The sequence below is a fragment of the Triticum aestivum genome, chromosome 4D (genome assembly GCF_018294505.1).
Source record: "Triticum aestivum cultivar Chinese Spring chromosome 4D, IWGSC CS RefSeq v2.1, whole genome shotgun sequence".
Taxonomy (NCBI): Eukaryota; Viridiplantae; Streptophyta; class Magnoliopsida; order Poales; family Poaceae; genus Triticum; species Triticum aestivum.
In genome coordinates this window covers 328,551,841-328,566,061 of record NC_057805.1, presented here as the reverse complement: position 1 = coordinate 328,566,061, position 14,221 = coordinate 328,551,841, and positions in this window count along the sequence as shown.

Here is a 14,221-nt window from a genome sequence, read left to right as displayed (position 1 = left end):
ATACCGAAGCACAATCAACACCAAGCAAGTGCAACAATATGATGCATGCATGAGACATGGCAAAATGGATGTATTGGGCTAATGCAACTAAGGCCAGAAAGGTTTGGACTAATTTGAATCAAAGATTCAAATTCCAAGTTCATAAATGGCCCATAATAATGCCTTATCTTGTTCTGTATAAAACAGTAGGTTAACTTGCTTAATCATGCATGAAACCAGTACAGATGGATAGAATGGATTTTTCTGATCATTTTTCATATATAAATCTTTTCATTCTGAGCTATAGATTATTTTCTATGATTTTTTGAAGTTTGTGATAATTTCTGGAATTTCCAATATAAGAATAATTCCAGTAAATGTTTTATTGCGTCAGCCTGACGTCAGTGTGACGTCAGCGGGTCAGCGGGGTCGTCCAGGTCAAACCTGACGGGTGGGTCCCCTGTGTCAGTGTCACTGTTAGGTAATTAGTTAATTAGGATTAGTTTTAACTTTAACCCAGATTTAATTAGCAGGCGGGCCCCACTTGTCAGTGACCCTGGGGGGTCAAACCGTGGTCAAACCACGCTGACTCGCCGGCGTTTAGCCGCCGGCGACGTCCAGACGCGGCGGTGGTGTGCGGGTTTGCTCCTCCGGCGACCAAAAGGACGGCGGAGAGCACCTACGTGTAGCTGGGGGCGAACCGCGTCGACTGGTGGTGGTAGTGGAGCTCGGGGTCGCCGGAATTGACGCCGGCGACGAGCCGTGCGGCTGCCGGGGTACGGGCGTAGTCGGAACCGTAGCTAGAGAGCGCGGCGAGGAACGTGCGAGGGTGCTACGGGTTCCTGGCGTTGCGGTGAAGCTAATGGCTACGGTGGTGCGGCCGTTGGATGGCCGGAGCCTCGTCGGCGACGAGCTCGTACGGCGGCGCGTTCGGGTGAGCTTCGTGCGGTGGCTACAGAGCTCGAGAGAGAGAGAGGGGAGGATGGGAAGGTGGCCATGCTCACGGCGGTTGCGACGGAGCAGGCGGCGGGGTCGGAGACGAGCTGTAGCAGTGGCGACGGCGGAGGGGATCTCCGACGGGGAGCGGCGAAGGCGAGGTCGGTGGCGGAGCTTCGGGGCAAACGAGCGGTCGGGGCTCGGCTTGCTCGAAGGAGTGGGCGACGGTAGAGCTGTAGGACACAGTGGAATGGCGCGAGGTCGACGGTGGCCACGGTTACTCCGGTGAGGTGTCTGCGGCGGCGTCGGCCATGGTGGGGAAAGGGCGAGGGAGAGGCGATGGGGGAGAGTGACGATGTCCAGGGGCTCGGGGCGCGTCGAGGAAGGTCGTCCAGCTCGTCCGCGGCGAGGGCGGCAAGCAGCTGGCGCGGTGGCGAGCTCGCGCTCGCCGCGTCACCTGTCTGCCTGCTCTGGCGAGAGCAAGCAGCTCGCTGGCGCGGGCCAGCACAGTGCTGGGCCGCCAGGTGGGCTGCCAGGTAAGTTTCTGCTTTCTGTTTTCTTTCTCCTTTTTGATTATTTCTGTACTGTGTTTTGAAATAGTAAAAATACTATTTCATTTGGAAAAATCCTGAAAATATTCTGAGGCACCTTTGAGATTATTCCCAACAGCCTAAAAATACTTTCAAAATTATTTGGGCATTTAAAAATATTTATAGCATTTAAAATGCCCAAATGCAAATACTTATGGCTTGTGCAAAAATCCAAAATGGCCTCCAAAAATATGAAACCATTTTTGGCAGAGGTTTTAGCCAAGACCAAAGATGGTGAACATTTATGGAGGGCATTTCAGGTTCATTGAAAAGAATTTTAGTAAACCCTAGTTGTTCGAGGGGGGTGCTGGGGGTTTCTGGCATCCCCATTTCAGGTTTCTGTGAAATGTAGCCATGATGCAACACTCTAATGCATGAACTAACTAGGATGTGACAACTCACCCCCACTCAAAAGAATCTCGTCCCGAGATTTAGGATCCGTTGGGAAGAAGGTGGGGTACTCAAGTCGAAGACGATCCTCCCTTTCCCAAGTAGCTTCTTTCTCGGAATGGTGTGACCATTGAACTTTGAGAAACTTGATGTTTCGGCGTCGAGTGGTACGCTCGGCTTGATCAAGGATTCGAACGGGATACTCCCGATATGTGAGATTATCTTGGAGATCAAGCGTTTCGTGGTCCACTCCACGGATAGGATCCGAGAAGCAACGCCTGAGTTGGGAAACGTGGAAGACGTCATAAACCTTGGAAAGATGCGGAGGTAGTTCCAATTGGTAGGCAACTTCTCCTCGCTTGGCGAGAATGCGAAAGGGTCCAATGTAATGAGGAGCCAATTTGCCTTTGATACCGAATCGATGGGTTCCCTTTAAAGGAGTCACTCGAAGGTAAGCCTTCTCGTCAACCTCAAAAGTCATAGCCTTATGTTTGCGATCATAATGGCTATTTTGGCGAGATTGGGCTGTTTTCAATTTCTCACGAATAATGCGAACCTGCTCTTCTGCTTCCTGAATCATATCCGGGCCAAAGAGTTGTCTTTCCCCGGTTTCTGACCAGTTAAGAGGCGTTCGACATTTTCGTCCATAGAGAACCTCGAAAGGGGCTTTGCCCAAGCTAGGTTGGTAACTATTGTTATAAGCGAACTCGGCGAATGGAAGGCATTTCTCCCAATCCATGCCGAAGGAGATGACAGAAGCTCGGAGCATATCCTCCAGAATTTGATTAACTCGTTCTACCTGACCACTTGATTGAGGGTGAAAAGCGGTGCTAAAAGAGAGACGAGTTCCCATTGCGTTTTGGAAGCTTTCCCAAAATCGAGAGGTGAAGAGACTTCCGCGGTCTGAGTTAATTTCCAATGGAACACCATGAAGAGACACTATTCGGGAGATGTACAAGTCTGCTAGCTGGCTAGCGGTTATACTCTCACGAACAGGTAGGAAGTGGGCTACTTTGGAAAGACGATCGACAACAACGAAGATAGCATTATTCCCTCTCTTGGTCCTGGGGAACCCGGTAATGAAATCCATACCGATTTTATCCCATTTCCATTCAGGAATAGCCAGAGGCTGAAGGGTGCCAGCAGGCCGTTGATGCTCTGCTTTAACACGACGGCAGACGTCGCAATTAGCAATGTATTGAGCAATTTCTCTCTTCATCCTAGTCCACCAAAACCTCTGGCGTAGGTCCTGATACATTTTAGTACTACCGGGATGAATGGTGAGAGGAGATTCATGAGCTTCCTTAAGGATCAATCGCCTCAGGTTGCGTACCTTGGGAACCACTAGGCGGTCTCCAAAGAACACAACACCTTGGTCACCAACGGAGAAACAATCCGCAACTCCTTTCTTGATGTTTCTCTTAATACGGGAGATCCCTGGATCTACCTTCTGAGCTTGGAGAATCTGATCCGTAAGGGTAGGTTTCGCCACCAGGGTAGATAGAAATCCTTGAGGAACAAGGTGAAGGTTAAGCTTACAGAATTCCTCGTGGAGAAGTGGTTGGCTTTGTTGTAACATCAAGTTGTTACAATAGGATTTACGGCTTAGCGCATCAGCCATGACGTTGGCTTTGCCCGGGGTGTAAGTTATTTCTAAGTCGTAGTCTGAGATCAACTCGACCCAACGTCTTTGCCTGAGATTCAAATCCGGTTGGGTGAAAATGTATTTCAGACTCTGATGGTCGGTGAAAATCTCGCAACGGTTACCGAGAAGGTAATGTCGCCATGTTTTGAGTGCATGGACTACGGCTGCAAGCTCTAGATCATGTGTGGGATAATTATCCTCATGTGGACGCAACTGTCGGGAAGCGTAGGCAATCACATGACGGTCTTGCATGAGTATGCAACCTAGTCCTTGTCGCGAGGCGTCGCAATAAATAACAAAGTCTTTAGAAAAATCTGGTGGTACGAGTACGGGGGCAGACGTCAGGCGTCTTTTCAGTTCCTGAAAGCTGAACTCGCACTGTGGGGTCCACTCGAACTTCTTATCTTTCTTGAGGAGTTCGGTTAGAGGTTTAGCAACCTTGGAGAAATTCTCGACGAAACGACGGCAGTAGCTCGCTAAGCCAAGGAAACTCCGAACTTGTTTAACCGTTTCAGGGGGAGTCCAGTCAAGGATGGCTTGAACTCGCTCGGGATTGACAGCAATACCTTTACCAGAGATCACGTGGCCTAGGTAGGTCACTTCTGGCAACCAAAATTCGCACTTGGAGAACTTGGCATAAAGGCGATGCTCTCGAAGTTTCGTTAGTACTAGCCTTAGATGCTCGGCATGTTCTGCCTCGTTCTTGGAGTAGATGAGTATATCATCGAGGTATACTACGACGAATTTATCCAAATACTCCATGAAGATTGAGTTCATTAACCGAGAGAAAGTGGCTGGAGCATTGGTTAACCCGAAGGACATGACTGTATACTCGTATTGGCCATAACGAGTAACAAAGGCCGTTTTAGGAATGTCCCCGTTCTTGATTTTGATTTGATGGTAGCCCAACCTCAAATCCATCTTAGAGAAGACTGAGGATCCAGCGAGCTGATCATACAGGTCGTTGATCCTGGGAAGCGGATACTTGTTCTTGATTGTGACTAGGTTGACGGGTCGGTAATCTACAACCATCCGTTCCGTACCATCCTTCTTCTTGACGAAGAGGACGGGGCAAGCCCACGGAGAAGAACTAGGACGGATGAAACCCTTTTTCAAGGACTCATCGAGTTGTTTCTTAAGCTCGGCTAGCTCTAGGGGTGCCATCTTATAGGGTCTTCTAGAGATTGGGACGGTTCCTGGAATGAGGTCTATCACGAACTCAACATCTCTGTCAGGTGGAATACCTGGCAGTTCTTCAGGGAAGACATCCGGGAAGTCACAGACTACCGGCACATCTTTGAGGTCTGGAAGAGGGTTGGCATTTAATGAGTAGAGCTGACGTTTAGACACTCGGGTCAAAACATTGACTGTCTTGCCCGACGGATGGGTGAGTTGAACAGTTCTAGTAGAGCAATCAATCTTAGCATAAAGAGCTGACATCCAGTCCATACCCAAGATGATGTTTATGTTCGAGGACTTGAGAGCTATTAGTGACGCAAGGAAGACCAATCTGTCAACAAGAATTTCATTGCCATGGCTTATCTTAGAGGTTTGCCACTTAGAACCAGGGGTTTGGATTACCATGGAAGTGGGCATGTCGCAGAATGTGGTGTTGTGTAATCGAGCATAGCTCTCAGAGATAAATGAATGAGATGCTCCAGTATCGAAAAGAACAGTTGCCGGATGGCAATTAACAAGGAGCGTACCAAGGACGACGTTGGGATCCTCATGAGTTTCTTCAGCTGAAACATAGTTGACATGGCCACGTGCTGTGGTGGCTGGCTTGGCGTAGTAAGTCTTTCCTGCTGGCTTACCACGGCCAACGGACTGTCCAGGTTGATTGAGGTTGTTTCGGGGGCACTCGCGCTGATAGTGACCCGTTTCTCCACACTTGAAGCATGTCACAATATTGGGGCGTGGAGCAGCATTAGCAGTGGGGCCACCATAGACTTTGGGCGGTGCATGCTGCTGGTTGGGGCGAGGCGCCTCGAAGGATGGCCTCGGAGTGAACCTGGGTGGTAGAGCAGTATTTGGAATCCAGACCCGGCGCTTCTGGGATCCGGAGCCAGATGAGGAACCAAAGTCACGAGAGTGCTTGCGTGTAGCGTCATAGTCAGTTTGTCCTGTCTCGGCACTGATGGCCTTATTGACCAACTTTTGGAAAGAGGTACACTCATGCAGACGGAGATCACGGCGAAGCTCGGGGCTAAGTCCCTTGCGGAACCTTGCCTGCTTCTTGGCGTCGGTGGATACCTCTTCAGGATCATAGCGTGCTAGATTTCCAAACTCACGGCTGTATGCATCCACGGTCAGTCTGCCTTGGGTGAAGTTGCAGAATTCTTCGCGCTTGTGATCTATGAGACCCTCCGGGATGTGATGCTCACGGAAAGCCTCACTGAATTCAGCCCAAGTAGTGATTTGGCCAGCTGGGCGCATAGCCTCAAAGTTCTCCCACCAAAGGCTAGCAGGGCCTTCGAGGTGATAGGCAGCGTAGGTAACCTTATCAGCTTCGGCTACGTTGGCAGAACGTAGCTTATGGGTGATGCTGCAAAGCCAGTCATCCGCATCAAGAGGCTCGACGGAATGATTGAACTTCGGTGGGTACAACTTGATAAAGTCATTGAGGGACACCAGGTCGTTCCTCTGGTGACGTGCAGTATTCTGCTCAATTCGCTCTAGCAAGCGGTTAGTCTCACGCTTGTTTCTTTCTGCCTCCAGCATAACTTCGGCCAGTGAAGGCGGTTGGGGCAGATCCTCCGCCCTGGCTGCATTGGCTTCATCCTGCGCCTGGACAGCAGGGTTGTTGCGGGTGTTAACCATCCTAGGAGAAACAAGGCAACGATTTAGACGAGGATGGCTAAATCTTGATAGGGAAAAGCGGAATGTAATGGATAACGCGGAATGCAGAGATGACCATCAGTATGACATGGTAACATAGCATATACCAACGGTCATACACGCCATACATAGTTTAGTACAAGCCCAGGCTAAGGTACAACTACGATGAAAGACGATACATCTCATCAGAGGCATTCCAAGCTCCTATACATTATTTTTCTACACCTCCGGAACGTGATACACACCAAGTTGTATTCCACAAGACACGCAGGACTGTGGAGATTACAACTGTTACAATACTAGTAGATCTACTGCCAACTCAGACGTCTCCGTAGTAATCCTCATAGAAGTCACCACCATGTCCTGGAAGCTGAACATGATCATCCGGAAACAGACGGTCCTGTGGAGCCTGCGGTCCATAGGGACTCGGGTGTGGCCTTGGTCCAACAAACGGTGGCAGACGGGGTCCACGAGGAGGGGTGATGCCTCCTACATCACACCATTCCATACATTCTGGCAGACCAGATCGCACGGGGTATAAGTCCCTCATGTCCATGAACCCAGCTTGCACGGCAGGTGCAAACCGTGTCAGAGTGGCCCAGTGATCAGCACGAGCATTAAAGAGCTCCATTCGCAAGGCACGATTCTCACGGTCCTTGTCCTCAAGCATCTCAGTGGTGGTGCGGAGTAGTGAGTCCTCATGGGTAGAATCACAGTAAGTAGCCTGATAGTACCCCTGTGCCCCAGGGAGTGCTGCTGGCATGTAGCGGTAGTCGGTGTTCTGAAGCAAAGCAGTTTTGGCTCGCATGATAGTCATCATTGAGTAAGCTGCGTCCTGCACAGACATCTCGATAGTAACCCCAAGTCCATAAGAGCAATGGAGGGGTTCAGTGGCTCCGGGATAGGATGGATAAATCCTGACGGTGCAAAGATATTGACTTTGGTTAAAGTCTCGGAACTGCTCCTCGACGGTATACTCGGGATACCAACGATAGCCTGTCTCAACCATCACTCGGACCAACATGGCCGTGTGACCAGGTACGCCGATGCACCGGGTCAGACGAACCACTTGGTTCTGGGAACGGGTGGCCATCTGAAAGCACGAAATGATGCAAGGCATTAGTATTACTAGGAGAATTCGGACAGCATAACGGCTGTAAATGCTCGAAAAAGGATTTGAGACATTCGCAACAGTTTTGCAATACCACTCAACAACATCATGTCAAGGTTCTGGTTCAACCGACAACATACTAGGGTAGTAGAAACTGAACCGAAGCATGGAACCAACAATCCTATAAGTTACTACGGATTAGTAACACGTGAACCTGATAGAGAGGAGAGAGCCTAGTCCTTAACCCACGTAGAATGAGAAGAGAATGACTCAGATCAGACGGCATGAGGTAAAGGAGTAAAAGCACCTTACGTTCCCTCCCACAATCAATTCCCCTACATATAACTAAAGCATTTCTAGACTCGACATCGACCAGTTTGGCTTATCGCACCTACAGGCAGTCCGGCTCTGATGCCAACGCTGTCAGGACCCCGATTCCAAGTCACACCGATCTAGCCTGTAACACCTCATATCACATTGCGGCCTCACGCACGGTACTCCCACGGGTGTCGCCTTACCATGGCCCGGGACCGTTTGCGCCTTTTGGCTCACGTATATGACAATGTCGCTAGCATCCATATGACAGAGAACCCGGGCCGACATGGCTAGTCGTGAACCCAAAGCGGCACTAACGTATGGGGACAGGCATACATGAATCAACATCGAACATGTCGGTCAGCAGCGTGTGAATCCGGGCTGTAGCACTGGGCTAACAGGACTCCGGGAACCCGGGCTGTAGCAGGCTAGGCAGGACTCCGGATGTCACCGTGTGACATTTCCCCGAAGGGACAGACACAGGAACGATATGACTCACATGCCGGCCAGTCAAGTGTCCAGAGCAGTAGTGCTGGGCTAGCAGGACTCCGGTGAACCGGGCTGTAGCGGACTACTATGGCTCAAGGAGGCACCAGACTACATTTCCCCATAAGAGAGGCTGCTAAAGATAGACAACTAGATTGTCGGATCCCACACATACCAAGCATTTCAAACATACACACAATATGCTCGATATGCGCGAATACAACATGGCATCACAACAAAACTCTACAACTCAAGTACTTTATTTAAGGGGCTCCGGAGAGCCTTACATAACTTGTTCATACAGATAGGGGTCGCATGACCCAACACTCAAGTCATACAATCATACAAGCACATGCGGAAGCAAACTGTCTGGGTACAGACACTAGAAGAAAGAAGGCTTGACGAAGCCTGTCTATCTACATAGGCCCTTCACAAGCCTAGATCACCACCTGGGTGGCAAGTCACTCGTCGTCGTCGAGTTCTACGTAGAACCCGTCAGAAGGGGCGGTGTTGTCGTCTGAAAACAGTAATTAAAGCAACATGAGTACAAAGGTACTCAGCAAGTCTTACAACAGATCCTACTATACATGTTCATTCTCAAGAAGGTAGTGGGGTTATTGCAGCAAGCCAGCTTTGACTCTTGGCTAAGCTATCCTACGATACACCACTTGTGAAATAGTTTTCGCACACGAGTCCACTAATCACCAACTCAATACTCCACCGTGGATCCTCCCTCGTCATCCAACGAGAGGGCCATCCGCGGTACTCACACTTATCTTGAGGCTTTTAGTAGTATCCATTTACTTGTCTATGAACTGCATAAGCGACCAAGTAGTCCTTTACCGCGGACGCGGCTATTCGAATAGTTTCATACCCTGCAGGGGTGTACTTCGTCACACACGCTCTCACCACTTATCGTCGCTACACGACGTGTACTCGGCAACCTTCAAGCGGAAGCCCAACGTGGGTGTCGGCCACAGCCTACCTAAACACTCGAGTCTCTAGTCCAGGTTTATCGCCTATTCAGGTTCCATCCGCAGGGAGTCCGGCCGAGGTTTCCACATACGGCCCCGAACGATGTGTGCAGGGTTCCCGGACACCAAACGGGCGACTCGGTACACCGTGCCACGAGCCTACCGCATCACAGCCCACCCCTTGGTCAGCGCTGTCCACGGCCTCCAGCTTACTACAAACACCAGAAACTACGTGCAACTCCTGGACAGAGGACAAGGGTGAATAAGAAGCCGAGGGGGTCCATTGGTTTCGGGCCCAATGTGTGGTAGTAGCTGAATCTTAAATCACGCATACAGATCTCAGTTCTTAGGGACGGTCTCAATGAAACAACCCACCATGTACTCCTACATGGCCTCCCATCGATACCTTTACCAAATCGTATTCCACACTTCACTCTCATTACCGACACACGCACTTTCACTCTAGTTCATCACCCTGATGAGCCAGACCTGACACAACTCTAAGCGTAGCAAGCATAGCATTGTAGGAACACAACATGGCTCAATCAACTCCTACACATGCTAGTGGGTTTCATCTAGTTACTGTGGCAATGACAGGTCATGCAGAGGAAAGTGGGTTCAACTACCGCAACACACACAGCAGTTTGAATCGCGTTGTCTTAATGCAGTAAACGAGAGCAGAAGCGAGAAGATGGGTTTGTATCGAAATGATCAATGGGTTGCTTGCCTGACAGAGTGGTGGTGGGATACTGCCCTTCAGTTGGATACCCGTGAATATCCTCGGAGGCAGGACCTACCACGATGAGCATACCGAAGCACAATCAACACCAAGCAAGTGCAACAATATGATGCATGCATGAGACATGGCAAAATGGATGTATTGGGCTAATGCAACTAAGGCCAGAAAGGTTTGGACTAATTTGAATCAAAGATTCAAATTCCAAGTTCATAAATGGCCCATAATAATGCCTTATCTTGTTCTGTATAAAACAGTAGGTTAACTTGCTTAATCATGCATGAAACCAGTACAGATGGATAGAATGGATTTTTCTGATCATTTTTCATATATAAATCTTTTCATTCTGAGCTATAGATTATTTTCTATGATTTTTTGAAGTTTGTGATAATTTCTGGAATTTCCAATATAAGAATAATTCCAGTAAATGTTTTATTGCGTCAGCCTGACGTCAGTGTGACGTCAGCGGGTCAGCGGGGTCGTCCAGGTCAAACCTGACGGGTGGGTCCCCTGTGTCAGTGTCACTGTTAGGTAATTAGTTAATTAGGATTAGTTTTAACTTTAACCCAGATTTAATTAGCAGGCGGGCCCCACTTGTCAGTGACCCTGGGGGGTCAAACCGTGGTCAAACCACGCTGACTCGCCGGCGTTTAGCCGCCGGCGACGTCCAGACGCGGCGGTGGTGTGCGGGTTTGCTCCTCCGGCGACCAAAAGGACGGCGGAGAGCACCTACGTGTAGCTGGGGGCGAACCGCGTCGACTGGTGGTGGTAGTGGAGCTCGGGGTCGCCGGAATCAACACCGGCGACGAGCCGTGCGGCTGCCGGGGTACGGGCGTAGTCGGAACCGTAGCTAGAGAGCGCGGCGAGGAACGTGCGAGGGTGCTACGGGTTCCTGGCGTTGCGGTGAAGCTAATGGCTACGGTGGTGTGGCCGTTGGATGGCCGGAGCCTCGTCGGCGACGAGCTCGTACGGCGGCGCGTTCGGGTGAGCTTCGTGCGGTGGCTACAGTGCTCGAGAGAGAGAGAGGGGAGGATGGGAAGGTGGCCATGCTCACGGCGGTTGCGACGGAGCAGGCGGCGGGGTTGGAGACGAGCTGTAGCAGTGGCGACGGCGGAGGGGATCTCCGACGGGGAGCGGCGAAGGCGAGGTCGGTGGCGGAGCTTCGGGGCAAACAAGCGCTCGGGGCTCGGCTTGCTCGAAGGAGTGGGCGACGGCAGAGCTGTAGGACACAGTGGAATGGCGCGAGGTCAACGGTGGCCACGGTTACTCCGGTGAGGTGTCTGCGGCGGCGTCGGCCATGGTGGTGAAAGGGCGAGGGAGAGGCGATGGGGGAGAGTGACGATGTCCAGGGGCTCGGGGCGCGTCGAGGAAGGTCGTCCAGCTCGTCCGCGGCGAGGGCGGCAAGCAGCTGGCGCGGTGGCGAGCTCGCGCTCGCCGCGTCACCTGTCTGCCTGCTCTGGCGAGAGCAAGCAGCTCGCTGGCGCGGGCCAGCACAGTGCTGGGCCGCCAGGTGGGCTGCCAGGTAAGTTTCTGCTTTCTGTTTTCTTTCTCCTTTTTGATTATTTCTGTACTGTGTTTTGAAATAGTAAAAATACTATTTCATTTGGAAAAATCCTGAAAATATTCTGAGGCACCTTTGAGATTATTCCCAACAGCCTAAAAATACTTTCAAAATTATTTGGGCATTTAAAAATATTTATAGCATTTAAAATGCCCAAATGCAAATACTTATGGCTTGTGCAAAAATCCAAAATGGCCTCCAAAAATATGAAACCATTTTTGGCAGAGGTTTTAGCCAAGACCAAAGATGGTGAACATTTATGGAGGGCATTTCAGGTTCATTGAAAAGAATTTTAGTAAACCCTAGTTGTTCCAGGGGGGGTGCTGGGGGTTTCTGGCATCCCCATTTCAGGTTTCTGTGAAATGTAGCCATGATGCAACACTCTAATGCATGAACTAACTAGGATGTGACAACACCGCAGCCGAACCAGTGAACCCTCGTACTCCTCTCGGCGTGGGCATCCACTGCCGCGTCTTCCCCGGCTCCGCGTCGTCCCCTTCCTAGTCCTCGCCGTTGTCCACCGCCTTGGTGCTCTCGGCGCGGCGTGGTCAATGTGGTCAGCGACCGACTTCCATCGGAAGAGTACTGTACGTGGAGAGGCTGACAGCTGGGTCCACAGCCGTAGCAAGGAAGTGCCTCCTTATTGTGCGGAAAATAATGATTCCTCCACCTGACAGCAGGGACCCAACGGACGGGCCACCGTATTTTGCGGAAAAAACATTTCCCCCTGACTGCTGGGACCCACCAGCTACATCTTCGCACGCAAGGAAGTGCATCCATATTACGGGAAAAAATGGTTCGCCCCCTGACTGTTGGGACCCACCAGCTACATCTTCGCACGCAAGGAAGTGCCTGACAGTCGGGACCCACCTGGTCGAAGCGTACGTTGTGTTGTCATTCTGGTCGCGAACATGTACGTACATACTGGTCGATGTAGAGGCACACACGTGTCGTAGTAGAGGCGCGCACGTGTCGTAGTAGAGGCGCGCACGTGTCGTAGTAGAGGCGCGCACGTGTCGTAGTAGAGGCGCGCACGTAGCATGTACACATACGTACAGCACCTAGGGGGCAAGAAAGTGAATACGGCCACGTACGTAAATACGGGCGGGGTCTCGAACGCCTACTCGCGCATACGTACGGCCAAGGCTCGTGTACATGGCTAGGTCGGAATGGAGAAACTGCATCGTCGTCGTGTTCATGGGGAGGCAACGGAATGCGTCGTGTTCATCGGGAGGCAACGGAACGCGTGCTGTTCATCGGGAGCCAACCAGCTTGGACGGAACAGCCGATGGAAACGAGGCCTGGCGTACCGCAGAACGGAGGAAACGGCCTTGTGTTCGACCTGCCACGGTCGAAACGGGATCCTGTTCATCAGGCGGGGTCTGGCGTACCGCAAAATGGAGGAAACAAACTTCTGTTGGATCTCCTACAGTTGAAACAGGGTCCTTTTGACCGGGAGGGGTGTGGCGTACCGCAAAACGGAGGAAACGGACTTGTGTTGGAGCGCTACAGTCGAAACGGGGGTCCAGTTCATCGGGAGGGGTGTGGCGTACCGCAAAACGGGACTCCATGGGATACTGTTCATCTCCACCATCGACATCCTCCAGCCTCCATGGGCTACTGTTCATCCAGCGGCAACGGCCTCTACTACCACGGGGTCCTGTTCATCCAACCCCCACCGGGATTTGTTCATCCAAACCCCCCAACAACTTGTGACGCCCTCGATTCAATCGTACACTAATCATACACGCAAATGTGTACGATCAAGATCAAGGAATCACGGGAAGATATCACAAGACAACTCTAGACACAAATTATAATAATACAAGCTTTATATTACAAGCCAGGGGCCTCGAGGGCTCGAATACATAAGCTCGAAAACAAATCAGCGGAAGCAACATTATCTGAGTACATACATGAGTTAGACAAATTTGCCTTAAGAAGGCTAGCACAAAAGCAACAACGATCGAAAAGGCAAGGCCTCCTGCCTGGGAGCCTCCTGACTACTCCTGGTCGTCAGCGGTCTCCACGTAGTAGTAGGCACCCTCGGGGTAGTAGTAGTCGTCGGTGGTGTCGTCTGGATCCTGGGCTCCACCATCTGGTTGCGACATCCAAGAAGAATGGAAAAAGGGGGAAAAGGGGGAGCAAAGCAACCGTGAGTACTCATCCAAAGTACTCGCATGCAAGGATCTACACTACATATGCAACATTATCAAAGGATGGCTGTATATGTGGACTGGGCTGCAGAAATGTCAGAATAAGAGGGGGAGAAGCTAGTCCTATCGAAGACTAGCATCTTCTGGAAACCACCATCTTGCAGCAACAGGAGGGAGTAGAGTAGTATAACATAAGTCATATTTATGTTGTTGTATCAACGCTCCGGGATCCTTTCTCGACTCCCGAAGCAACATATCCAAATCATGCCTCAGCATCCAGTTCTAGTTGTATCGATCGGGATACAACTCTGAGTGTCCGTTACCGTAGGACAGGCTATCGATAGATGTTTCCTTCCCTGCAGGGGTGCACCAACTTACCCACCACGCTCGATTAACTCCGGCCGGACACACTTTCCTGGGTCATGCCCGTCCTCGGCCAAACAATACGCCGCAACCCGACCTAGGCTTAATAGAGAGGTTAACACGCCGGACTAAACCTATGCC